Genomic DNA, 25955 nt, shown 5'->3' on the forward strand with positions numbered 1-25955 from the left:
CTTTCCAAGGCTGCGCTATAATGTCTACTCCTTTGTCTCCCTTTACCTTCCCATCCCTGATTCCATCTCTCCTTCTTATTTCCAAAAGCCATGACCAAGACCTAATTTTACCTTTCTTAACCTATAAACCTAGAAAATCACAAGTCGGTAGCTCTAACATTCCTGAGTTGTGCCTGATATTGCTTTGGTTTGTTTTTGTCATTCTGTGGTTCCTCTTCCTTCTACAGCCCAGGAGGGTCATGTCTGAACCCCAGTATGTGAAAGGCAGATGAAGTTTTCATCGTCTCAGTGACAGCTGTCCGGTGCTGATTGAAAAAGACTGTCAGAAGAATATTTTGCCACATAGGTGAATTTGAAAAATAACCCTGTACATTCCAATATTTTGTTACAAAATGCATCAGTACAGGGTCATATTCAAAAGATCTGTCATAACTCTTGCTCTATTAATTTGACCATATAAACATATGAGGGCAATGAGCAAGGGTACAAGGACATACACCCAAATAAACATATCTCATATGCACACACAAAACAGACAGGATGGGCCTGTGGGGATGGGTGGTATAGGCCCCTGGACTGATCAAGTTACCAAAGAGTACAACACATGGCCAGAGGCAAGCTCCAGTTGATACTTCATGAACAAACCAGGGGAAGAATAATTATGGCAACACAAGATAAAACATATTTTTAGAACAGGGTCTTAAAATTTCTAGAACACTGAGGACCCTTTAAAGAAATCTGGCTACATAACAATAATTTTGCCAACCAAACAATAAACAAAAAACAAAAAACCATCTAAGGCCAATGACAAGGAACATGTGAAAGGGTCAAGTGATTGCAGGGTCTGCTGATGGCTGTGCATCTGTGTGGAGCAGGGCGGTGCTGGGGGTATTTATCTCACTCTTCCCTTTTGTAGGCACATTTTCATTTCCTTTGCCATTCTCAACATCTTCCTAATGACTGTGATAACAGTAATAGTGTCTTTCTGATGCTCCACAAATTCTCCCCATAGCCTTATTGGAACCTTATAACAACCCTGTGAGATAAGAATTATTGTCTTCTCTTTTATTAAGATTTTATTTATTTATTTATTTATTTATTTACTTACTTACTTACTTACTTACTTATTTACAACAGGGGGAGGGATAGAGGGAGAGGGAGAAAGAATCACAAGCCGACTCCAAGTTGAACATGGAATCTGACACGAGGCTCGATCCCAGGACCTTGAGATCATGACCTGAGCTTAAACTAAGAATCTGACGCTTAACCACCTGTGCCACCCAGGCATTCCTTGTCTTCCCTTTTACAGAAGGAAACTGAGACTCAAGTCATTTGCAGGTTTTCCAGATCACTACCAGTAAGGGACAGCACAGAACCCCCACCCCCCTGTGGTGACTCTAAATGACAAGCTCTCCCTACCACCCTGCACTGCCTCTTCTGGCCTAAAGCTGTGTCCAAAAAGACACCAAACACACGGAAAATCTTCATGCAAGTAAAACCAAATATCTACACACATTGTCCACAGTGGCATGTGACATGAAGATGCTGGGAAAGATTCCTAGAGACATGTTGGTTGTTCGCTCTTTGTTCAACTGTTTAGAGACAAAAACATAATTAGGCCATCTGTATACAAAGTGAGTTCCTGCTACGAGCATACAAATGAAGCACTTGACTCTGTTTTGTCCACGTTTGTATTTTCCTGACAACATTGGTTTCATGTTTTGAAATGTATTCATTCATGAATCACCGGGGAAAGGCTGACTTGAAAATCATCAAGCTCATCATGGATGTGGTCGTACAGGGCCACCTCTTCACTGGAGATTTATAAATCTGGTTTGCAGTTTGAGGTCTTGGAACACCACCTCATTTCATGTCTTTATGTGAACAGGTCTGCCTTAAGCCAAGGACTATTTTGCTCGATTTAAAAGGGGAAAAATAATCTTGAGGAGGGCAAAAACAGGGGCAGCACATATGATTTGAATTACAGTCAGATAATCACCATTCATGACCAGTCCAAGCTGGAAGCAGAGCTTGAATTTCTCCTCAGAGACATTTCCCGGCTTAACTTTTAACAAGGGCTACAGTTGAGTATGGCCTTTAAGTGAAAACTAAAGTCATTCAACTTATTTAAGGCCTTTATTGACTTCTCCAGCCTCCTATGAAATTAGCCCTTTTGGAAGAAGATCATTTATGAGTTCCATTGGAAGTGGTAAAAATAGCCCTCCTGCTCCCCCACGCTCTCAGCAAATGTTCCAAAGAAAGATTTTTTTCAAACAAATTTTCCAAGCAGCATCATGGAGTGCTGTGCCTCAGTCCCTCTCTCTGTTTGAAGAGCTTAAATCAAAATCTAAACATTTAAAGTTTTCCTTTCCCATTGCGCTCTGAGATGACTAGAAGTTCATCTTACCAAATGAGCATTTAGGAATCATTCTGGCACAAGAAGATACAAAGTAAGGAATATATGCTGTGGCTCAAAATCCCGATGACATATGTGCTTCCTCTGCCTATAGTTTCTTTCCAGATGCCCGTTCACTTTTCAGAGACAAAGAGGAATTAAAACCAAAGATCCATCTCTGATAGATAGCATCAAGCAAGGTGTGATGGATCTGAAACAGAGCTTGGACCTGTGGAGTATGTGGTTCACGGCCCTGGTTCCCAATTCCAAGTGATTGTGTTCAACCAGAATTGGGAACCTTAAAAAAAATCCCCATGCCCAGGCTGCTTTCTAACCAGTCACATCAGACTCCCTAGGGATTCTGCTATTTTAGGGGACAGATTCTGGGCTCTGGAATCAGAAACACCTGATTCATATCTTATTTTTCCCCTGCCTACTGGTTTTGGGACAAATTACTTAACCTCTCTGAGCTTAGATTTCCAAATATGCACTTACACACACATACACATACACAGGCAGATGCCTATACACTTATTTTTATAGCTAAAGATGACTTTTTTATAAATGGTGACAATGGAATGAAATATTTGCACACAGCATAGTGCCTGGCCTACCAGTGACCGTAAATGTGTGATAGCTTAAAGTTTTGAAATATTTAGCAATGTTTTTGTTCAGTATATCCTTCTCTCGCCCTCAAATTGCCTTTCCCTTCAAAATCTTAGATAATGTGAGGAAGGAAAAATGTTCATGGTACGGACAGAGATGAAGGAGGATAACTCATGAGTAATAATACAATACCCCCAAGAATAGAATAGAAAAGGATTTCCTGGGGCCAAAAGAGTCGGATAAGAGGGTAAACATCCGAAATGCTTAGAATAAAGACTCTGACAGTTCTCTGCTCCATCGCCCCATCCAGTCCCAGGAAGGAGCCAATTCCCAGTTAAGTTTGGGGGATCCAAGAGCAGGGGACACCTATGACCTGTTCCCTGGGAATGGCTCTAAGAGAAAAGAAATGACAGCATGCAATTTCTAGGCAGATGAGGACTTAGCCCCACAAATATTCTGTTTCCTAAATGCTTTTGAAGCCACAAAAGGATTCTCAGGCAGTATGAAGACAACAGAGGGAGCCAGAGGATGTGGGGTGGCCTAGTAGATGGGAATGTAAGTAAAGGAAGGAGGGCTACACTGACTGGTCACCAAGAACCAGCCCCCACGAGGAAGGAATCAGCAGGTATCCATGTGGAGAGATGACATCCATAACTGGACATGCCCACCTATGCCCCTTTGACATGCATCAGCCTCTTCTCTACCCTTAGGCAAAAACCCAGGTTAAAAAGATGAACCCAGAAGGAGAAGAAAAAAGACGCTACATCTCTCACACCAGATTTTGTGATTGAGCTTCATACCTGCTGTCAACAGTAGTTACTGTGATGTTTATTTTCTTAACCAATTTTTAGGGTACAGTGCCCACATGATATAATAAGCCCCAGGGGAGGAGACTTCATAATCTTCATGTAAGAGCCATGGAAAATAAGATTGGCAAGATAAACTTTTGCCACCGCATGAGGGCCCACATATGAATTGAAGTGAATCAGCTCAGCAGGATCTGACCCTTTTACGGTCTCTAGCAGAACAAAAATCTGAGACACCATGCTAGACCTGACTTTTAACAAGCTAACACAACAGCATAAAAAGCAAGATATCTGGTCAAACAGGTAGTTCTGATTGCAAAACACCAACTAGATGTTCTGATTCTTTCCCTTCAATTGATGTATTTGACTGGAGCAAGTGGTTCTAATCTGTAACTCAAGGCTCTCTGGCCCTGCTTAGGACATATCTCACCGTAATGTATAAAATAAAGTTGCATACTAAAGTTAACAACTTCTGAAATACAGCTATAACAATTATGCGATTGTATGTTATCCTGGATTAACATGTGGCCTATAATCCTTTGATATTACAAAACTCAGCTGGGCCATGAGATCTAACAACGTTCATTTAATAGAAAGAGTTATTTGGTAATGTTACATATCAGTTCGTTGTTCAAAACATTTATTGGGATTTAACACTATGATGTAGATAAACAAGTGCTCCCCAGCTGCTAAATCTCACTTCATATATTTTAAACAATCCACTGTGCTGGCGATTTCTGAAATGTGAAAAGACGTCATATCCAATGCACATTTTTAAATGTTTCTTCTGAAGCTACATCTGCTTCACATCGCTTGTTCAAAGTGTTCCATTTTCCTCCAGGGTTACTTAATGATCATATTAGAATGGGCAAAAGTCAAGGACTGCATCCATTTTCTGAGAGGCAGGCCTTGATATTGCACACTTACCTAAGGGCGGAAAAAAAGAGAGATCTGAAACACTAGCAAACGTGTCAACCACGCAATGAAACTGTGAAGATTAACAAAGTCAAATTTATAAAGTACAATAAGGTTCTCACATGAAAGAGGGAGGCATAGAGGAATTTTTTTTCAGGCTATATTATTACTCTAACATGACTGGGTCATCTGCTGAACTTTGTGCCATTTTTCAAGCTGTTCTGAAATGACTAATCATGGCGCAGAGTGTACAATACGCTGAAATGTGTTGAAACTTTGGGTAACATTCCCAGTTTGATATTTTAAACACTTGGTCAGCTAGAAAATGTTCCTGAGCCATTTTGTGGCTCTGTGCATTGGGCTTCCATGATTCTCATCTCATTTCACCCCGTGAGTTTGAAAATCTTGTCACCCTCCCAACGCTTTAAGCAGGCTCCTGTCTCACCAGCAAGTTTTACGAGCAAGAAAATTAAAGCAAACCATCAATATGAACACAGTTCTAAGGGAAACAAAGGGAATGCTGTTGTACTGCCGTCCTTGTTGGTCTCCCAGAATTTGCTCTGTTTTGGTGAGCAGAACCTACTTGACACCCCAGGAGTCTGGCAATATGATTACTATCATGGAGGGGGGAAAGAAGGATAAAAGTTCAGCTTGTATCTGTGGCTCTTTCTGAGAAAAAGGAACAGATTATGTAAGAAGATGCTTAGTTATTGTTCTTTTGCAAAGATATAGCGTGCATGCCCCTGAGAACCTAGGTCTTCCTAGGAGCAACAGAACAAAGATGCTGTCAGCATTTCAGAAGGGAAAGGGGCCACTGGCAAGTAGCCATCTAATTTGACCAATGTAAATAATATGCTGGCAAAGCTTGTGCTCTAAAAATAGCTCAGAATAACTGTAGACTGTGGTCAACCTCCCAAATACTATGGAATGCAAGCAGAGTTTCTGGAGACTGAATTTTAAATATGGCAGCTTAAAGAAAGGTTTGAGACCCCTTCAAGCAATACCTGGATTTTCATTTGAGGCGCTGGCCTGGAAAAGGTGCTCTACAGCAGTGGGTAACATTAGTTAAGAGGCAGTGTTTTTAATTGGAGAACAGTGAGAGGTAGTAACCAAAGAGAAATTACTTGCCTGGGGAAGAGGTTCAATAAGCAGGGATTTGAGAGAATGAATTAATTTATTTCATACAAGTTCTCCACAACCAGTTAATGAATCCCAAGAGGAAATTGGTGTTTATATATTTTTATTTAAAATGTCATTATCCAGGCTAATGACCACCTCTTTCACCCAATTTGACTCTGTGTTGTGATTTCTGGTGGGTCCCCCCAAATCTGACGTGTATCATGGGAGAGCTGTGTTGCACTCCCTCTAAGAACCATTTTAGTGGCTTGGATGCTGAGGGCAATTCGTAAAGAGAACTGACTGCATTTTTGGAATAAGTGAGGCCTTGCCAAAGGTTACAATTTTGAGGAGGTCAAAACCTTTTGGTATATATGGTTCCGTACAGTCATAACCTGCTAATTTATCAGTGAATAAAGCTGTCAGGTGATAATGATCTCTTTGTAAGGGGAAATTTTGCCTCTTTCTTCTCTTAAGGCTGGGCACTTCTGTTAGCAAAGTACAGTCTATACATAGAGCCCACCTGCCTGCTGATCAAATTGCAAGGATCATGCGTCTCACCCTCCCCCAGTATGACCTCAGCCACACTTCCCCAGCCACATGACCTGGCTAAAAGGGCTGGGTATTATAGAGAGCAACAATGAGTGGGAGTAGAGTTAATTATATATTTTTAAAATGGGGGATCCCTGGGTGGCTCAGCGGTTTAGTGCCTGCCTTCAGCCCAGGGCATGATCCTGGAGTCCCGGGATCAAGTCCCACATCGGGATCCCCGAGTGGAGCCTGCTTCTCCCTCTGCCTGTGTCTCTGCCTCTCTCTCTCTCTCTCTCTCTCTCTCTCTGTGTGTGTGTGTGTCTAATGAATAAATGAATAAAATCTTTAAAAAATAAAAAAAAAAAAAAAATAAAATAAAATAAAATAAAATAAAATAAAATAAAATAAAGTGGGTGTCTGCCCTTAGAAGAGAAACCAGGTGACACAAAAATTAGGGGAGGACAGAAGGAATACTCTGTAGCAAACTATTTTGCTAAACATTTTTAGGTGGAACTCCTTTTAAAGGTAGATGGAACCCCAATATTTAATATCTACCAAAGTAGAATTGCTCTAGTTGACTCTGGACAGGGCAGTGGCACCATCCATCCTTCAAGTCATGGTTGCCACACACTTTGTTTTACCAAAGATTTGTTTCCCTGATGAATACAATAGCCTCTGAACTTGCTTTATGGTTGACCCAATGATATCTAATTAGCCTTGGTAATAATTAATGCTCACAAATGTTCTACCTCATAAAGTGTTGTAGCATTTAAATGCTTGCACGGCACTTTTAACTTCCCTCAGAGAAACAGCATTAGAAAGACTCACCATGCTATTTCCCTCATATTAAAAGTTTCACACTCAATCATCTCTAGGCAGGGAGAAAAAAAGAATCAATTAGAACCAAAGATGGAAACATCCCCCCTGGAATTCTAGCTTCTGACTTTGTGTATGAATTGGACCATTCACCAAAAATGAAATTCTTACAGCAGAGACAAGCTTTTCATTTGCTTCTAGCTGGAGCTACAAATCCCCAGTGCCAAAAGTTTTGCTGGTGTCAATTAAGGCAGCCTTCTCAAATTTCCACAGGGAGATCTCAATAATCTTACAATATCTTCAGAAATCACATTTAGGCTTTTTGTTAGGGAAACAATCAAATAAAGCCCTGACAAAATTGTTGCTAGGAAAGAACACACTTGTGACAATCAAGAGATGCTCCTCACTCGAGATCAGGAGGTGCAGTGGAGATTACAGATCTGAAGCCATCACTAGTGACCTGAAATAGCCAGAATCTTTCACAATCAACTAAGAAGTGACTACAGATGCTTCCTTTGGAAACTAAAAGGATAAGCCAGTGCTTCCTGGGACATGCTTTGGCCTCCATTTTTGGAAGCCTTTGTGTAGAATGATAGATATGATTTCCCCTCTCTATACCATGATACCATAGCCATCTGCAGTAAGCCGAGAAGAGAAGGGGGTCAGAACAGCTCCAGGTCCAATTCAGCACAACTATGGAAATGCCAATGCAGAGGCGGCTGAGAATCAGGACGGGTAGTGCTTTGCGGCAGCACAGCTTTGCCTAAGATCCATCTCCTAGAGGGGACTGTGCCTGGCAAAGGCCCTTCCTGTTGCGGCCAAGGGTGGAAATGTTGGTTGATGTATCTCAGTTGGGTTTCACTTTGGGCTACTTCCAAAATGGCAGAAAGAAGAAAAATGAACTTCAGCCCAATCTGACCATGAAATTCCATGCAGATCCGTGCAACCAGGAAATTTATCTTTCCCTTGAGCAACAAAGTTTCTTTTACAGATTAGAGAGAGTCAACACTTTTACTCAACGTATGGAGAGAAAATCTAAAGCTAACCATGGAGTTATTAAGGGCAACATCCCTGGTAGAGGCGGAATTCCTTGATACTTCATTATAAGCATCCCCCAAAGTTAGCTTTGCCTCCTCCACCCAGGTAAGCTGAGAGGAGGGTGCGTTCATAAAGTCCATCCACATCTTTCCATCTGGTCCACTGTGACAAATAAAATGTCAGCGAGCTAGAAGGTAAATTGCCCAGGTGAGGAGCCAACATCAACCCATAAACCCATAGCCATAGACAGGAGGCCTAGAAATGATTTCAATATACGTGAAGCCCACTGGGCCTGCTACCATACTTGCATGTATTCCCAAGGAAGACAATAGCAATCTCCTTGACTGAAGAATTTGAAAAAGAAAAGGTGTCTGCTTGCACAGGGCACAGATCTAAGAAGCACTGGTCACATGGCACTGGAGTTATTTACGTATCCATCTTCTTCGATAGACAATACAGTCCTGAGAAAAGAGCAACAATTTCCACATCTAGCACAATTCCTGACACATGGCGGGATTCATTACATGTTTGTCCAAAAAGTAATGATTTCTGTTTAGACTAAAAAACTATGGAAAACATAACTACTTAAAATTCCTTCCTAGCCACCAAATTCAATAATGGTAGGTTGAGAAAAAAGGATCAATCTTCTTTTTACTGCATCTCTCTGTAAAGACAAAGCTACAGCCATGCCAGCGGGTCTCCTTGAAAGCAACTGAGCCTGATGTAGGCCACACTCTGATTACCCGGATGACCACGTCAAGGCTGGAATGCAACATTTTATACTCTACTGTGTTTTGATGGTGGCCTTGGGGGACTGCAAATTCCTCCATGAAGGCACCTTTCCTGGGACCATCGACCCCCCAAGTGACGGTGGATTCTTCAGAATACAGTCCTTCCAACCAACGTCCCGACATCAGAAAACACGAAATCGTTTGCTTCCAAGAATCCCTGAAGGACCAGGCCTGAAAAGTTCTTCCAGACCCCAGTGGCATCAGGGCTTCATTCCTTTTCTAAGGATTAATCCAGAATGTAGGACTTGGCCAGATAGGTCTGGGCGGCGCTCCTGCTCCGGGCAACTCATCAGCCACGGTTTCCCGCTTGGCTTCCTCCAGGCTGCACAAAAGACCATTTTTGTCTTTGTCAATTATTTGCCTCCCTCACAGCTCTGCTTTTTCTCAACTTGTTTTTGGCTCACAAGCACCCCAGCCCTCATATTCATCACATCTCGGTGGTCTGTCCAAAGTGGGTTGGGTTGTTTGTTTTGGGGTGGTTGTGTTTTTTGGCATATTGAGAAAGACAAGGTTTTGCCCTATGTTTCCCTCCACTCCCCATGGCTGACACTGTCCACAGAGAAGAAAAGCCCTGGCCATCAGGAGGCCCATGTGGCGCACTCCCCCTGCCCCAAGCTGATAAATGAAGGGCTCAGCATGGCTGCCCGGCCTGGGCCTGGGCCATGATCTCCTGCAGGAAGCCTGAGCAACACGCACAGGCCTGACACAGGCTCCTTCTCAAGACACTGGGAGCAGCCTGGGAGGTGTAGTGGGGGGCTGCCTTGGCAGCTCCGGAGGCCGGAGGACTGATGGTGGTCAGCAGAATGTGGGGCCAGCCAGGGAGGAGACAAGGTCCCACCCAGCCTTCTGAAGGCAAGTAGAGGAGGGGACTCCAGGATTTCACTGGAAGATCCAGAATCCAGAAACTTTTAAGGGATGTTCATGGAAATAATTACAAGCTTGAGCTATGCCCGGTTTTTTCCAGTCCAGGTCCCTGAAAGGGAAGAGCAGAGGAATAGCTGGCACCTGGGGAGGGCCTGTGCTCAACCCACCGATGGAGGTACCTGGAGGAGCCGAGCTGGTTGCCTCAGGCAGCCCACTGTTCCCACTGCTACAGTCTTAAAAGTCTTAGGGCTTTTCATAAAAGTGGCAATAAAATAAACTTTTATTCAAAATGCATTGGATCGACTTCAAGCATTGTCCCCCAGACTCCCTACCACATCCCCTGGATCAATACATCAGAGTAATCCAGCTGGATTCATTTAAATATATCAACAGTGGCTTCCTGGAGCCTGTTCTCTGGGTCAAAAGTGATTTTCAAGACGTTCGGGGCAGGTTGTCATTGGAATACCATTTTACAGGCCCAAATTACTAGCTACTACAGTCTGTGGAAAAGTATTCCCCTTTAAGTAAACTTTCTTTCTTCCTTTAAGGCCTCGGGGAAAAATAACAATTCAAAAGATTTTTTTTTTTCTAAGTTCTTTTTACACTGACAGTCGGTTTTTATTGCCAAAAACCATTTGCTGTGTGCAAAGCACTTCCAAAGGGCCTGGGTGCCTTATCAAGATGCTATCTGGCAGGCTGGTTGCTGCAGGATAAAAAAGAGCATTTTCCATTTAACTTCAAGAGTTTGCCCAGCCTATGTTATGGGAGATAAGGGCTGGGGACAATGGAGCTCACCACAGTTGGGGAAGTGAAGATAAAGGCAGTGTCTCAGCAGCTTGCCCAGATTCTTCCACAAAATACTAAAAGCCCAGTCATTTGACAAAGTTCAAAATTCCTTTTGCATATTCCCTGTCTCCTATTTTGTTTGAATTTTTCATCATTCAATGCATCCCAGCTGATTTCCACCTGGGGCCCCCTCACCGGGAATCCCTCCGGTTTCTGCGCTCACCTGAGCTTCCAGGCTCCCTCAAATGCTCTTAAAATTAAGAGGCCTTCGTGGAATCTCAGCCCTGGCAGTGACCTGCACGTGCCCCTGGGCGAGTGGATTTTACCCTCTGCGGTTCACCTGTAAGATGGGCGCGTCACCTCTGACCTTGCAGGGAATCGTGAGGCCCACACTGATGAGGACCCGCACGAGGCTCTGAAGACTCCTGTGGAACCCAAATGCAGTCACATCTCCTCCAAACCCGGCCCACCGACTTCACAGTTAGCTCAAGCCACTCCCTCTGCTCTCTCATCCCTTTTGTGGGGAAGGCATTGGCATTTAGTTCCTCTCTGTTGTGGGGTTCACGGAGAAGGAAAAGTGATCGCACAAAAATATTCGTGGGCAAACTGACAAAAGGGACTATAAAATTAGAAAACTGTATCATCGCATCATCATTTTTATATAAGGCTAAAGCATGATTACAATAGAAGAGTCAGATCAGAGCCCGCCTCGGTGACTGGTAAGTTGCTGGTAGAACAGGGCCAGTGAACAATGAAGAAAAGAAAAGGAGGTCATCCGGAGTGATGACACAAGGGGCGACGTGGAGGCAGGAGATATAAATAGCCAAAGATAAAGAAGGCCTCAGGAGGAACTAGGAATGGCCTCTTACAATTTTGCCAAAATGATCTTTGTGATCTAGTGCTCTGAAGGTCATTTATAAAGGGAAAGGGGCTGGTACCCCAAGGCAATTCTGTCGGAAAAAAATTATGCTTCATGCACCCCAACATTCCATCTGTCCTTGATGCCCGATAACATATATTGTGCTTACCCCAAGGTAAAGTAAACCTTCCTTCCTAGTTTTAAGCATCCTTAGCTTTCATTACCTATTATAGCCATTCTGGTCTTGGTTTGTTTTTGTTTTTTGTTTTTTAAGATTTCATTTATTTATTCATGAGAGACACACAGAGAGAGAAAGTGTCATAGGCAGAGGGAGAATATGGGAGCCCAATGCAGGACTCGATCCCAGAACCCTGGGATCCTGGGAGCCAAAGGCAGATGCTCAACCATTGAGCCATCCAGGTGCCCCTGGTCTTGGTTTCAAGTGGTTTTACTTTTTCTAGAGCCAAGTATCCTCAGATAATGAGGGTCTGTACACACCTGCCTCTATCACATGATGTCCCATCAGGACAGGAGCCCTGACATGGTTGTTCCTGGAGCGCCACCCCCCCCCCAGCCCCCTGCCCAAGAGGGAGGAAACAATCTACTGTGAATCTAGGACAGAAAACCCACAGTTGTACCTGGTAAGTATTTAGTAAATGATCATTTCTGACAATTGTCAGAAAAGAGATTACCACATGAAAGTAAAAATTCTTAAAAAAAAAAAAATTTCATTTATTTATTTGAGAGAGAAAATGAGCATGAGCTGGGGAAGGGCAGAGGGAAAAGCAGACTCCCCCTACATAGCAGGGACCCCTGACCCGGCACTCGATCCCGGGACCCCAGGATCATGACCTGAGTCAAAGGCAGACACTGCACCAGCTGAGCCACAAGGCACTGAAAGTAAAGATTCTTTAAGGGGTTTTTTGCTTTTTTTTTTTTTTTAGGTCGCTCACTTGCTACAAAGAGAAAATAAATTATTTCAAAGAGAGGAGAATCCTGGTCGCAAACAACGTCACAGGCTGGGACTCTGTATGGAAGGAGCCCCTGGGGAGCTTGAGGGGCTGCCCCTGGATCGTCTCCCTTTGGTCCAGGGTGCCTGGCCTGGATGAGTGAGCATCCCTGCTTCTGGAACCCAGCCGCAGCCCTCAGGACATATGGGGTGATGAGAAGCTAAGATCAACAGCTCCCGAGATGTACGTAACGTGGGGGCCGGAGAAGACAAATTCCCAGCGTAAGGTGCAATTCACTGTGCATCTGGACCTGGACGGGGAACGCGAATGCATCTGGAAGCACAAGTGTGAAGAGAAGCACAGCGATTTGCAGCCTTGGAACATTTCAGGACGGTGTCAAACTTCTCCTCGAGTTAATCATTTTAAGGCGCTGTGTGTCGACTGTACATAAGGAATCACGCCTCGCTGTCAGGCCTGTCGCCAGGTGCTCCTGGACCCTCCATCCTAGCCAGGGGCACTACAGGGGCTTCTAGATCTTTCTCGGCTGTGGGTAGCAGCAGTGATGCCAAGGGGAGGCTGTGCGCAGGAGCTGCCAGGACCCCGCAGTCGGGGCTCAGGCCAGGAGTCAAGCCCAACCCCGTGTGGACTTCCTAAGTGGCAGCTCCATCAGCCAAAGGGGGGCTGGCCCCAACACCCCACCCCACCCCCCAACCTGTGCTGACTCGGGGCCAGGGGTGGGGAAGGGGGCAACCATCCCATCCTAGGGGGCCTCCAAAAATCCAGCGAGGCTGGGCTGCTGGTGCAGAGCACTGGTTCTTCTTCATTTGCTTGTCCCTCTTGCCCCCATCTTCTTACAGGTGAAAACCATTTCCCTTTTCAAGGTGTCATCACAAACGATGATCTAAGGGCCAAGGACTCAGAAGAACGAGGTCATGTGACATGCTTTCGTTAAAAACCAAGCTGCTGCCTCTTCAGGGTTTTGCCTTTGCCCGCCAGCTGCCATGGGGTGTGCTCTAAATATGTATACATTTAAATTGCAATTTTTAATGATAAATCTTTAGAAGAAATAAAGAAGCATGCAAGCCAGATATTTCTTTATCACGGATACGGAATCCTATTGAATCAATTCTTACACAGTCAACGCTGGAAGGAGAGAAATTATTGAATTCCATCCATTTCCATAAGGAGGCTTCTGTCTGGAGCCGAGGCATCATCTGCCCGAGTTGATCTACAAATCTGGCTTTCAAGCAAGAGAATGGCACACTTAAGCATTTGATTTTTATTGAACGGACTGCAAAAATATGCCCTACAAAACTGAATAGGGCGGTATCTGTGCTCTTGATGTGTCTGCTGGTCTGGGAGGGAGGCATGGGGGTCAGGCCAGTGGGGGTGACCAGCTCCCATTCTCAGGACCCTCAAGGACCAGTCCTCACTGGAGGGCAGCAAGGGGCACTCAAGAGTATTGCCAAACACACATTCCAAGTCCAAGGAGCCGCAGTTCAAAAAGCCAATGCTGAGCCACCTGCCACATCCCAAGGGGCGCATCCCGAGGGGCGGCCTGTGGGCCCCGAGTGGGAGCCAGAGGTCCCAGCTCCTGTAGGCACTGGAGCCAGTCTCTCCAGAGGGACCAGAAGGACCCAGAGCCTTAAAGAGGCAACTCAGGCAGCTCATCGAGGAAGGCTTAGGTGAGCCCACCCCAGGACATCAGCATGATTCAGGCCAGGAACGGGGACCCGAGAGCAGGGGCATAGGCAAGTCCGGACACCAGGGAGCCTAGCAGAGCTAACACACACCTTGAGAAGCCGTTGGCTCCGACGTGGGCTCACGGGAGGGAGGTGTCAGGACCGACCCAGGAGAAGGTCCAGACTGGCAAGGGGAAACGAGTTCCACCTTCGGGAGGGCCAGTGTCCAGGTGGCTTGATGTGGCCAAGGGGCATCCAGATGGATAGTTCTAGAAGAGGTTGTTGAAAGGGGCCTGGCCTCAGGCACGAGAGATCCTGGGTGTTGTGAGTCACTCCTACCTGAACAGACATAGGGAGGGTGAGAGAAGGCAGGGAGAGTATGAAATGAGAAGAGAAAGATATCGAGGGTTGGACAGCAGCGTCTAAGGAAGGAAGAAGGAAGGGAAATGAGAAGGGTAAACACGGAGGTTGAAGGGACCAGAGGATCCGGCAAAGTTAAAGAACAGGAATGTTGAGACCAGGAGCGTGAGATCTAGATGGTGAGTGGGCTGGTTCAGAAAGGAGGATGAAGGCCTTTAAGCCCACCAGCTCCCGAGGGACACCGGTCCTAAAACCCGCTGGCCAGTTCCCAGGGCTCTGAGAGCGCTGCCTCCGACTTCCAAGCTTGAGTTCTAGTCCCAGGGCAACCAGACACCCCAAAGAGGGGCCGCCCACCACTCCTGGCTCCTGGCAAGGAGCTCGCTGGGACTCACCAGCCACAGGGCTCCAGACGCAGGCTGTGGACCACCTGGTGAGGGGGCTGCTCCAGGGCTCGATCGTGGGGAGAAGAGCCTCAGAACTATGGGTCTCTGAACCTCCTGCTGCCTCTACCTCCAAGTCACCTGCTCCACAGCTGTACTCAGTAGCTCTCCTTGGCTCAGAATCACTCAGGAGAGGGATCACCTGCTTGCACAAGGTGATCCCTAAGCACCCCATCCTGATTATCCTGCCCAGAACAGAGCTTGCTACTTTGAGCCTTTTTTTTTTTTTTAAGATTTTTATTTACTTATTCATGAGAGATACAGAGACAGAGGCAGAGACACAGGCAGAGGGAGCCCGAGGTGTGATTTTGAGCCTCCTAATCTCTGGCTTTCGTGCTATTAGCCTTCAATGGCCTAGAGAGGAAGCTTCTAACTCTTCACCTTGTTACAAGGCCCTCCCATCATACCCTCTGGCCATCTCCCTCATTTCCGTTAAATTCACCCTACCTCCCAGCTTCTCGGCATTTCTAGAGAGAAATTCCAAATTCTCTGAACTTGCCTGGTCCTTTCATAGAGCCGCCACATGCACAGAGACTACAATATGAACGCCTCCCCCCCCCCACACACACACACCTGGAGTTGTGCAATACACAACCTGCACAGCCAAGCATAGCCGTCCTGCCCTTCTAATGATGTCTTGCCTTTGTACATTCTTGCCTTGCTTGGAATGCCTTCAGTTGTCTTCATCCCGTCTCTAAAACTTCCCAACCACTCTGGGTAAGTTATTTGCTTTCCTTCCAGACTTTCTCAGAAGCTTGAACAAACCAACCATCTCACATTCTACTCTAAGGATCTGCTTACTCATCTCTTCCACCCAGAGTCTGGGGACAGTCATGTCCCATTCACTATTTTGTTTTGTTTTTGTTTTAAATCCTAAGTGCCCTTGCCACGTAAAGAGTGCTCATGAAAAGCCATTTTTTCTATTTTTCAGGGGTTTTCTCAAGATTTTATTTATTTGAAAGAGAGAGACAGAGATAGTGACAGAGTATGAGCAGGGAGGAGAGGGAGAAGCAGGCTCCCTGGGGAGCAGGGAGCCCGACTTGGGGCTTGATCGCAGGATCCTGGGATCATGGCCTGAGCCAAAGGCAGACATTTAACTGAGCCACCCAGGCCTCCCAAAAGGCCACTTTTCTCAGTAGGATATAAAACAAGCCTGGGCTAATGTTCTCACATCATCTTATCCAGAGAAGAATCATTCCTAATTAAATCTTTTTTGTATAAATAGTCTTTAAGGCAGATTCCTACAAGCTTCAGAAGTTTCTAGGAGATGCTCACATTCATTTAGTTATTCAACAAATATTTACTGAGCATCTACCATGCCCCAGGCACTATGCTAGGGGTGGGCATCCTATAGGGAACACAGCAAAGCCAGCCTTCGTGGGCTTGCCTTCTCGAAAGGGGGGATGGGGATGAGTTAGACAAAAAGCAAATAGACCAAAAATCTTCTAGTCAGGTAGGTGGTGACAGGTGCTCAGGAGAAAAATTATGCCAAGAGTGGGGAGGGGGAGAAGACCCAGATGTCAGCTGCAGTAGGGAAGGACTTGGCTACTTTAGATAGGATGGTCAAGGAAGGCATCAGAGATAGGAACACCCATGGGGTATCTGTTCCATGAAACCCTTTACTTAAAAAATATTTTTCAGCACCATCTCTGTTCTTCGTATTGCCAAATACATTCTCTGCTTCCATGAAAGAGCTTTTGCTTCACCAGTCTCCACGCTCCTGCAGGCAGCCATTGGTGCTGTGCCTTCCAACATCTGAGGACTCTGAAGAGGGAGGACTGAGGTGCTTCCCCCTACAAAGAAAAGGCAGACCTTCCCGCAGCCCAGCACCAGGGCTCAGCCTCCTGGTTCCTCTTGGGAAGGAAGGGGACAGAGCAGCCTGGACTGACCAGCTCTGCTTTGTTTCCTGCTTTGAAACATTTCATGAGGGCATGAACCTTGGGGAACAGTCTGTGGTCCTCGCAGGCACTCTGACATGTCTCCCCCTTGGTAAAATGGAGAATTTATTTATTTTATTTATTTTTTATAAATTTATTTTTTATTGGTGTTCAATTTACCAATATATATATAATAACACCCAGTGTTCATCCCATCAAGCGCCCACCTCAGTGCCCGTCACCCAGTCACCCCAACCCCCCGCCCTGCCTCCCCTTCCACCACCCCTAGTTCTTTTAAAATGGAGATTTTAACATCAATCCTGCCTCCCAACCCTGGGCCAGGGCCACAGATAAAATAGGTATTAAAGGTAGGTTATGAAACAAGGTACATGGTCAGAGCTGCTGCTGACCAGAGGTATGTGGGGGTTTCTTGTCCCCTTGTAGCCTCTGTACTTCTTGCCACTCACCCCCCCGCCACGCTTTCCCTTTTTCTTTATACCTAAAAGGTGCCTTCCTCTCTATTGCCTCCCCTCATCCTTGCACCATCCCCGGGGAGCAGGTCTATGTGAGAGATTGGGAGTCTGAGACCCATATGAGGGGAATGACAGGTCATCAGTTAACCAATGGCCAAGCAGAAATTCAATTCAGGTTTCCCCATTCTTTCTCTCTATAACTGCCTTTACAGTTCTAATCACACACACATGCACACGCACACACACACGCACACACTAGACATGAGGTTCCATGGTGGCAAAGGGTTGTGGTCTGCAGACAAAGCCATAAAAATACCACTTTCCAGTTACCTTTGATAATGCTACTCTCACCAATGAGTTTAAGCTCATCTATATTTGGGTACAATTTGAAGTCTGGGCTTAACTTATCGATTTGGATAAAGGGCATTTTCAAAGTGTAAAGACTTGCTTCGCACAAAGCTAAATGCTGATGAGTCCAAAAAAATTTTCAGAATTCCAACTTTCCCAAATCTGATAAAATTCTAAATGAGGCAGTAATTTGGACAGACAGGAGGCTGGCTCCTTCCCCTCAGTGATTCTGCCGCTAAGCACCAGGGGATGATGCAAATGTGGTGAGTGGCTAATAATTAAAGGATTTAATTAAGCCTCGTCTGGGAACGTGTCTAGTAGCGCAGTGTGCGCATTGGCAGCTCCGAGCAATCGGGTGGTTATGGCAGGGGGGCAAGCACTGTTAAAGGCGTAGGAACTGATTATTTGGGGAAGATTTTCTACTCCAAGTGTACAAAGAAACATGTTAGCTGTTGATAGTACACATTAGGGGCAAGCATTTCAATAAATATTGTAAAAACAGGGGTTTTAATTAATTTTATACATTTTAATATCCCCATTATTCACTGTTAGGAACCCAACCTCTAGCAGGTGGGTTGGCAAATGCAGGCCAAGAACGGTCACCTGTTTGTCTCTATTTCTGCACCTGAACACACTGTAGGTGCTCAGTGAATGCTCAAGATTGAAGGAGTAAATGAATAAACAAACACCAAAAGCACATAATGTTTAGCCAAAAAAAAAAAAACAACCCTATGCAGGAAACAAAATCTGTACATAGTGCGATCCAACAATGTAAACAAAGACATAGAAAAAGAATCAAAGGAAATGTCAGTGGTTATTTATAGTAGATGAGATCATCATGGGTGTTTTTTTCTTTCCTGCTTGTTGATTTTCTATATTTCTTAACTCTTAAGTGTATATACATAATACATACATCTAAAATACTTTATTTTATAAATTATTTACTTTGTATATAATTATGTTATATATTTATATACTTATAATTTGTACATGTTATATAGTATATAATTATGAATTATATTATATAATACCTATATATATTAAAACCCATTAAAATAGAATTGATGTATATCCCAAAAAAGAAAATGCTATTTAAAAAAATTATTTTAAATGCTGCTATTTTTTTAAAGATTTATTTGAGAGAGAGAGAGCACACAAGAGAAGAGGAGGCAGGGGGAAAGAGAGAGGGAGAAGCAGGGTCCCTCTTGTGGGGCTCAATTTCAGCACCTTGGGATTATGACCTGAGCCAAAGGCAGACATTTAACTGACTGAGCCACCCAGGTGCCCCTAAATGCTACTATTTTTGATGAGGCACCAGGATTACAGGTGGATGAGACATTAGGAGTGATCCATTCATTTCATTCATTCCCTCAGTCAACAAACAACTCATTAGACAACTGTACCTATTATGCTTGCCAATCTGTTAGATATGTCCTTGCACTTATCATAGCCCATTATCTTGCAAACTTTCACATTCATCTCAGTTAATGCCCTATACCCAATCCTATGGTAGGTATTATCATTGTTCTAATTTCCAAATAAGCAATCCATCAAGGTCACACATCTTGGTGAGGCATCTAATCCCAGAGCTACAGCTCTTAACTGCTCGGCCAGCCAAATCTTCTGATAGCTAAGCGCTCAGGCCAACCCCACCAACTGTGACCATCCCTAGATATTTATATGCTGTCTGCCTTCACCTACCATTCACTGGCTTGGTTCAACCCTCAGAACCACACAGAATGAACAGACCCATCGCCTACTAAATGACCACGTGCTCTCTTCAAGCCCTGTATGTCCCAAACTAAACATTACTGGGTCCTTCGACTATGTGTTGGGGTTTCCTATGTCCTAGTATCCCACTACTCTCCTCTAGACTGTTCTCATTTATCAAAGTCCTTAGAATTTGGCTCCATAGCAGAGCTCCTTGTAGTGGTTTGACCATGCAGTTGACCATATCCCACACTGCTCTGTGTGGTCTGACCAGCACAGAGGTTCACCTCTCTTGACCCAGACACTGGGCTTCCATTATCACAGCACAAAAGCATGCTAATTTTGGTTTTTCTACATAAGATGTTTTTTCTAACATTGAACTCGCATTTTTTTAGTACATAGCTTACATATATTAAGGCCTTTGTGATAACAAATGCTAAACTAGAGAAACAAGTAATTCTCCAAGCTTATATACTAAAAATTCATTTGTAGGCCAGTTATTTGAAATAAAAACTTTAATAAAAACACTGTAATGCATGATAATTATATTCACAGGTCAAATCACCAAAACTACTATAGTGTTTCCATAACTGAATACATTTTGTTAGAAATAATGTGTAAAATACTAGTAAGGATTCCTATTTTTTAGCACATAAAAGCCACTGAAACACTGAAAAATACTAATACTGTCTTAGTAGATGTAGAATCATTTCCTTGCATGTACTTATACTGTTAATTATTAGAGCAAAAAATATTGAACATAATATATGACTCTTCTGAAATTCCAGGGTTTGAAGCAAAGCAAATTTTATTAAAACAGGCATAGAGATGCTTAAAGATTTTTGGGACAGACTCTGGGAAGATTCTGGAAAGGTTGAGAAAAGCACCAGTGATCTATGGTACTGGTACTTTGTGTCTAAATCAACTTTAGGGGATCCCTAGGTGGCTCAGCGGTTTAGCGCCTGCCTTCGGCCCAGAGCATGATCCTGAAGTCTCAGGATAGAGTTCCACATCCCCGCAGTGGGGAGCCTGCTTCTCCCTCTGCCTTTGCCTCTGCCTCTCTCTCTGTGTGTCTCTCGTGAATAAATAAATAAAATCTTTAAAAATAAATAAATAAATCAACTTTAAACATGACCCTGCTCTTTTTCCTGATACAGCCTGCAGTTATATTACTCTTGATCTGAAACCTTCTCTTTTTTTTCCCCCAGAATGTCTATGTCGGGTCCCAAAATCACTGTGGATTGAACATTAAGCATGAGGGTTTAACCACAGGTATGAATGTCCAGAAGCCTTACACTAAACTGAATCTAGGGACCCACAAAGTTGTCATGATTCTTTCCAACCCCAGACAGCACTCCTTCTGTGATGGCTGCATTTCAGGCAGGTTTTTGATTCTTAGAGACAAAGAGGACTTTAACATCTCATGGTTTACATTTCACCACCTTAATCACCCAGGCTTAAAAAAAAAAAAAAAAAAGATGAGTGGACTTCTCTCTCCCACACAATTGTTCCCACACAATTTCCAGGTTTGGCTCTCACTGGACCAATCTGAATCACAGTCCATCTCTCAGCTAATCTTAAGGACCAGAGGAATGAGAAACACTGATTAGCCAAATCCAAGTCATACACGCGTTCCTGAAGCCGGTGGTAGGGTGGGTAGAAAGGAGGTAAAGCAGTGAGTGGTCAGCCTTATCTAAACCACATGGACACATGGTTGTAGAATGGAAAAAGGATGGTTCCCAAAATGAATAGAGCTGCTATCACCCATAGAAGGATGAATGGTTAATGGCAGATTAAAAAAAAAAAAAACACCAAATATCTAGCATAGAGAAGAAAGGAACTTATGTTTACTGAGGCCCTATGTGACCAAGGCTAGGTGACTTGCAAGGCATCAGTCATCCTCTCAGAAGAAAAGATGGGTGACCACTTCATGAATCAGCCCACAGTGAAGAGTTAAGCAAAACCCAAGGCAAGTAGATGAGGGCCAACTGGTGACAGGATTAAGAAGGAAGGGGGGCAAGGAGAATGTTTAGGGGAGACCATGGCGCTGGAAGAGAAAATACCATGTGGAAGGGATGCTCCTAGACCTGCCCTCTGTAAGTCAAATTCGCCTGTACTCATTGCACCAGAAGGAAAAATAGCATAAAAGCCCACCTTGGGGACCAGCTGAAGTGAATGGCCTTTAATTAACATGGTATCATCTACCACATCCTTCGAAGGATTGGGAAACTACAATTCCCAGAATCCCTCCCTCCAGCAGCTCCAAGTCAGGGTTTGCCAATGAGACCTGCCAGGAGCAGAGGCCATTCTTCTATGAAGATTGTGTCAGCAGACATGCGAGCAGATGGGAGATCCACAGTTGCTTCCTAGCCAGTGCTTGTGAATCACCCGTTCTGCTACTGCAGACTAAGCCAGTTGGTAGAAGCTTCTGCAGAATTCTTAGTTTCCTTAGAAGCCTTTGAGAAGCCTGAGATCTTTAGTGTCTACTTCCCCACCCTTCTGGCTGCAGTTTTCCTGATATTCTGCAGCAGCTTTTCTGACCTTTGTAACCCTAGCTCTTCCAATACTCAATCAGATCCTAATTCCCAGCTCAAAGCCCTTTATTCCTGGCATACTTAGATTTGTTCCATTTTCCTGAGAAAATCCAGACTGATCGAGAACTCCAGCATAACAGGGATCCTGTTATGGATCTAAATCCTGAGATTTAGATCTGTAGTCTGAAAGTGCCAGCAAATGTGCCCTGCAGCCTTGGGTACATTTTATGTTTTACAAATATATTTTTATTTCTCCTTTTTCCTACCATGCCATTGAATTTGGAGGAGTGGTCGATAAATAACTTCATTTAGAAAGTTGGCTTTTCTTTTAAGATTTCATTTATTTATTCACAAGAGACACACAGAGAAAGGCAGAGACACAGGCAGAGGGAGAAGCAGGCTCCCTGTGGGGAGCCCGATGCAGGACTCAATCCCAGGACCCTGGGATCACGATCCGAGCTGAAGACAGACACTCAACCACTGAACCACCCAGGAGCCCCAAAAGTTAGCTTTTTAAGTTCCGAAGGATGTTGCCATACTCAGGATCAGTATGAATGAGATCCACTCCAAGTATCAACAGTAGTGGGGTTACATCACACACACACACACACGCACGCACACAGAAGTCTCCCAACACATTTCAGCCTCTTCAGTTGAATATATCTAATTAAAATCCCCAGGAGCTAAGATAGCCTAGGGTACCCTGAGTATGGGCAAAAATAATTAATAATAATTAAGGGCATACTACTTGTATATTATGTTTATTCTGATAATTTTAACTATTGCCCAGGTTAATGTGCCAAGAGAATCAGGATAAATAAGGAAATATATGGAGGAGGGATTTTCTATTGGCTTCCATCACTCAGCTCCATTCACCTGCAGTCTTGGCCATGATGTTTGGAGCCGTTTAATTAAGAGGCTACAGCCTGGGCAGCCTGGGTGGCTCAGAGGTTTAGCACCACCTTCAGCCCAGGGAGTGATCCTGGAGTCCCAGGACCGAGTCCCACATCAGGCTCCCTGCATGGAGCTTGCTTCTCCCTCTGTCTCTCTCTCTCTCTGCATCTCTCATGAATAAATAAATAAAATCTTTTAGAAAAAAGAGGCTACAGCCTGAAAATAACTTTGTGTAGAGGCAGAAAATTCTTAATAATTTAGATTACAGACCTGCCATCTTTAAACTCCATGAATTCTTGTAGAGCCCATAAGCAATGCACAACCTGCACAGCCAAGCATAGCCATCCTGCCTTTTTAATGATGTCTTGCCTTTGTACATTCTTTCCCTGCTTGGAAAAAGAAATGAGCTATCAAGCCATGAAAAAACATGGAGGACCCTTAAATAAACATCCTAAGTGAAAGAAAGCAGTCTGAAAAGCCCACACACCATGTTATTCCAAATCTATGACATTCTGAGAAAAGCAAAACTATGGATACAATAAAAAAAAAGTCAGTGGTTGCCAAAGGTTTGGAGGGGTGGGGACAGGTAGAAATGAATAGGCAGGGCACAGAAAATTGTCAGGGCATGGAAATACCCTATATGATCCTATAATGATACATATATATGATTATACATTTGTCCAAATGCATACAATGTACAACAGCAAGAGTGAACCCTAATGTAAACTATAGGCTTTGAGTATGTGTCACTGTAGGTTCATCATTTGTAATAAGTGTACCTCTCCGCTCTCTGCTGACTGATGCTGGTGATGGGGAAGGCTATGTGTGTGTCAGGGAAGAGAGCATTAGGAAATATCTATAGTTTCTTCTCAGTTTTCTTGTGAACCTTAAACTGCTCTAAAAAATATCTTCTGGAAAAGAAGAAAGAAAGAAAGAAAGAAAGAAAGAAAGAAAGAAAGAAAGAAAGAAAGGAAGAAAGAAAGAAAAAGAAAAGGAAGAAAGAAAGAAAGAAAGAAAGAGAAAGAAAGAAAGAAAGAAAGAAAGAAAGAAAGAAAGAAAGAAAGAAAAGAAAGAAGAGAGAAAGAGGAAAGGAAAAAATGGTGATGGGTATTTGATCAGATTGACTACTCCAGGGTAGAACATATCCATATACAGCAATTTTTTCAAAAATGTTCCCAGCTCAATCATGCATCCACTCCATAAATAAATATTAATTAATAAATTAATTATCTAATAAAGGTTAATTAATAAAGATTATGGACTCTCTGCCATAGACTGTGCTGGGTTCCCAAGGAACATTCTAGTGGACAAGACAGACACGGTCCCTGTACCATGGTCCCATCTAACTACTAGGCATGTGTTCCTCAGTCTTTTTTTTTTTTTTCTTCATTCTTGCCCTGCCACCCTACCTTCCTCCCCACCAGGAACTTTTTACATTTTTTTCTTTTTCTGAATCACTTTCCATGAAATATTTTGGGGGAGTTATTCCCGAATCTTTTTTCCCAGGAAATCTTAATATCACAGATAAACTGTACGTCTGTTTATATACTGAATGTATATCTGTGCTTTATACATTTTAAAAAAATAAGTTTTTTTTATCTTCCAAGAACTAACTTTTTCCCATTTCATGACAATATCACCCCCATTGAGAATGGATGTCATAGAGCATACAGATAAACCTGAAGAGAACAAATCCCAGAAGCTGAAAGATCCTTGGAGCTGAATATTCTATGTTGAGGTGGGGGTAGGAACAGAGGGAAAATGAGTAACAAAGTTTAAAAATTAGTGAACTAAAGTCAATCAAAAAGTATTGACTCAAATGTCTACTAGATGCCCCCAGCTGGTAGGTGTGTCGGATACTAAAGAAGCAGACACTATCCCTGCCTTTAAAGAATAGACTCTGAATGCCTCTATTTGGAGTTCCAAGAAAAGAACACATGGACGCTTCGAGAACAGTAAAGTCTCTACTTTGATGAGCATTGCAGGTGCAGTGGGGATCAAAGACAGAGCAATCACCACGGGGAAGGAGGGGACAAAGCACACCTCTCTGGAGGACCTGGGGCCAGAAAGCTTCACTAAGTAGATATTTGGATGCATTCATTCCACAAACAATTATTTAGCATCCGCTGTGTAGCACCCTGAGCTAGGAACTGGACTTCCAAAGATGACCAAGACCCTATAAGCCATGGAAGCCGGTAGAAGATCAGACAAACACAGAAACAACTCTCCACAAGGAACAAGGGCTGAGGGAAGACAAGGCCTCACGGCAGGGTAGAGGGGTCACATAGAGGGGCCAGAAAGTCCTGGTTTCAAATCCCAGCTGAACCACCTCTCTGAGCATCAGTCTCCACTTCAGGGCAGTGGGGAGAAACGTGCCCTCCCAGTGGCGTGGCTGGGAGACGGTTAGTTTGGGTCCTTGAGAAGCAGACACCACAATAGGATTATCTATGGTGGTGAGCTCCTGGGGGCCAGGTTGGTGGAGGCGGCGGGCTGAGTCACCAGATCACCATGTAGCTGCCCCTGCAGAGGAGATGGGGATAGAAGGAGGGCAGGTGGGCAGAAAGAGTCTTAGCCCCTGTACAGTTCTAAGAAAGTCTCAGTAAGCCAATGAGACACCCTGGAGTCAATGTTGTGCATCAGGGGAGACCCACACTTCAGTCCGTATCCCTGCCAAAAATCAGCCAGCCGGGGGCTGACAGCAGCAGCGTAAATGTGGTGGGGGCCACAGATGGTAGCAGCTGGGCCTGTCCCCAGTCACGCTCCCCAAAGTGGTGGACGCGAGAGCTTTATGCTCAAAGGCTTTGCAGGTAGATTATAAGAGAAAATGTGCATACACACTATCATTATGTCAAGCACAAAGTTTGGGCAGTCTTGTCCATGGTAAGACTATTATTATTATTATTATTATTATTATTATTATGAACAAAATACCAAGAGAATGCCAATTATAGGTATGCTTATTAATTTCTCCTGGAGGGCTTTAGAGGGATACACAGAGGGGGAATGGGGATGAGTAGAGCCCCGCAGAATAGCTAAGGGGTCTCCAAGGAAGAGGAGGCTTCAAACCATATGGGATTAACTGCCCAGGACATGGGGTCAAGGACAGGCTTGACCCCCAGAGGCACGCTGAACAAAGGTCTGGAGCAGGGTCTTAACTGGTGGAT

Source organism: Vulpes vulpes, chromosome 15 (assembly GCF_048418805.1).
Source record: "Vulpes vulpes isolate BD-2025 chromosome 15, VulVul3, whole genome shotgun sequence".
NCBI classification, from domain to species: Eukaryota; Metazoa; Chordata; class Mammalia; order Carnivora; family Canidae; genus Vulpes; species Vulpes vulpes.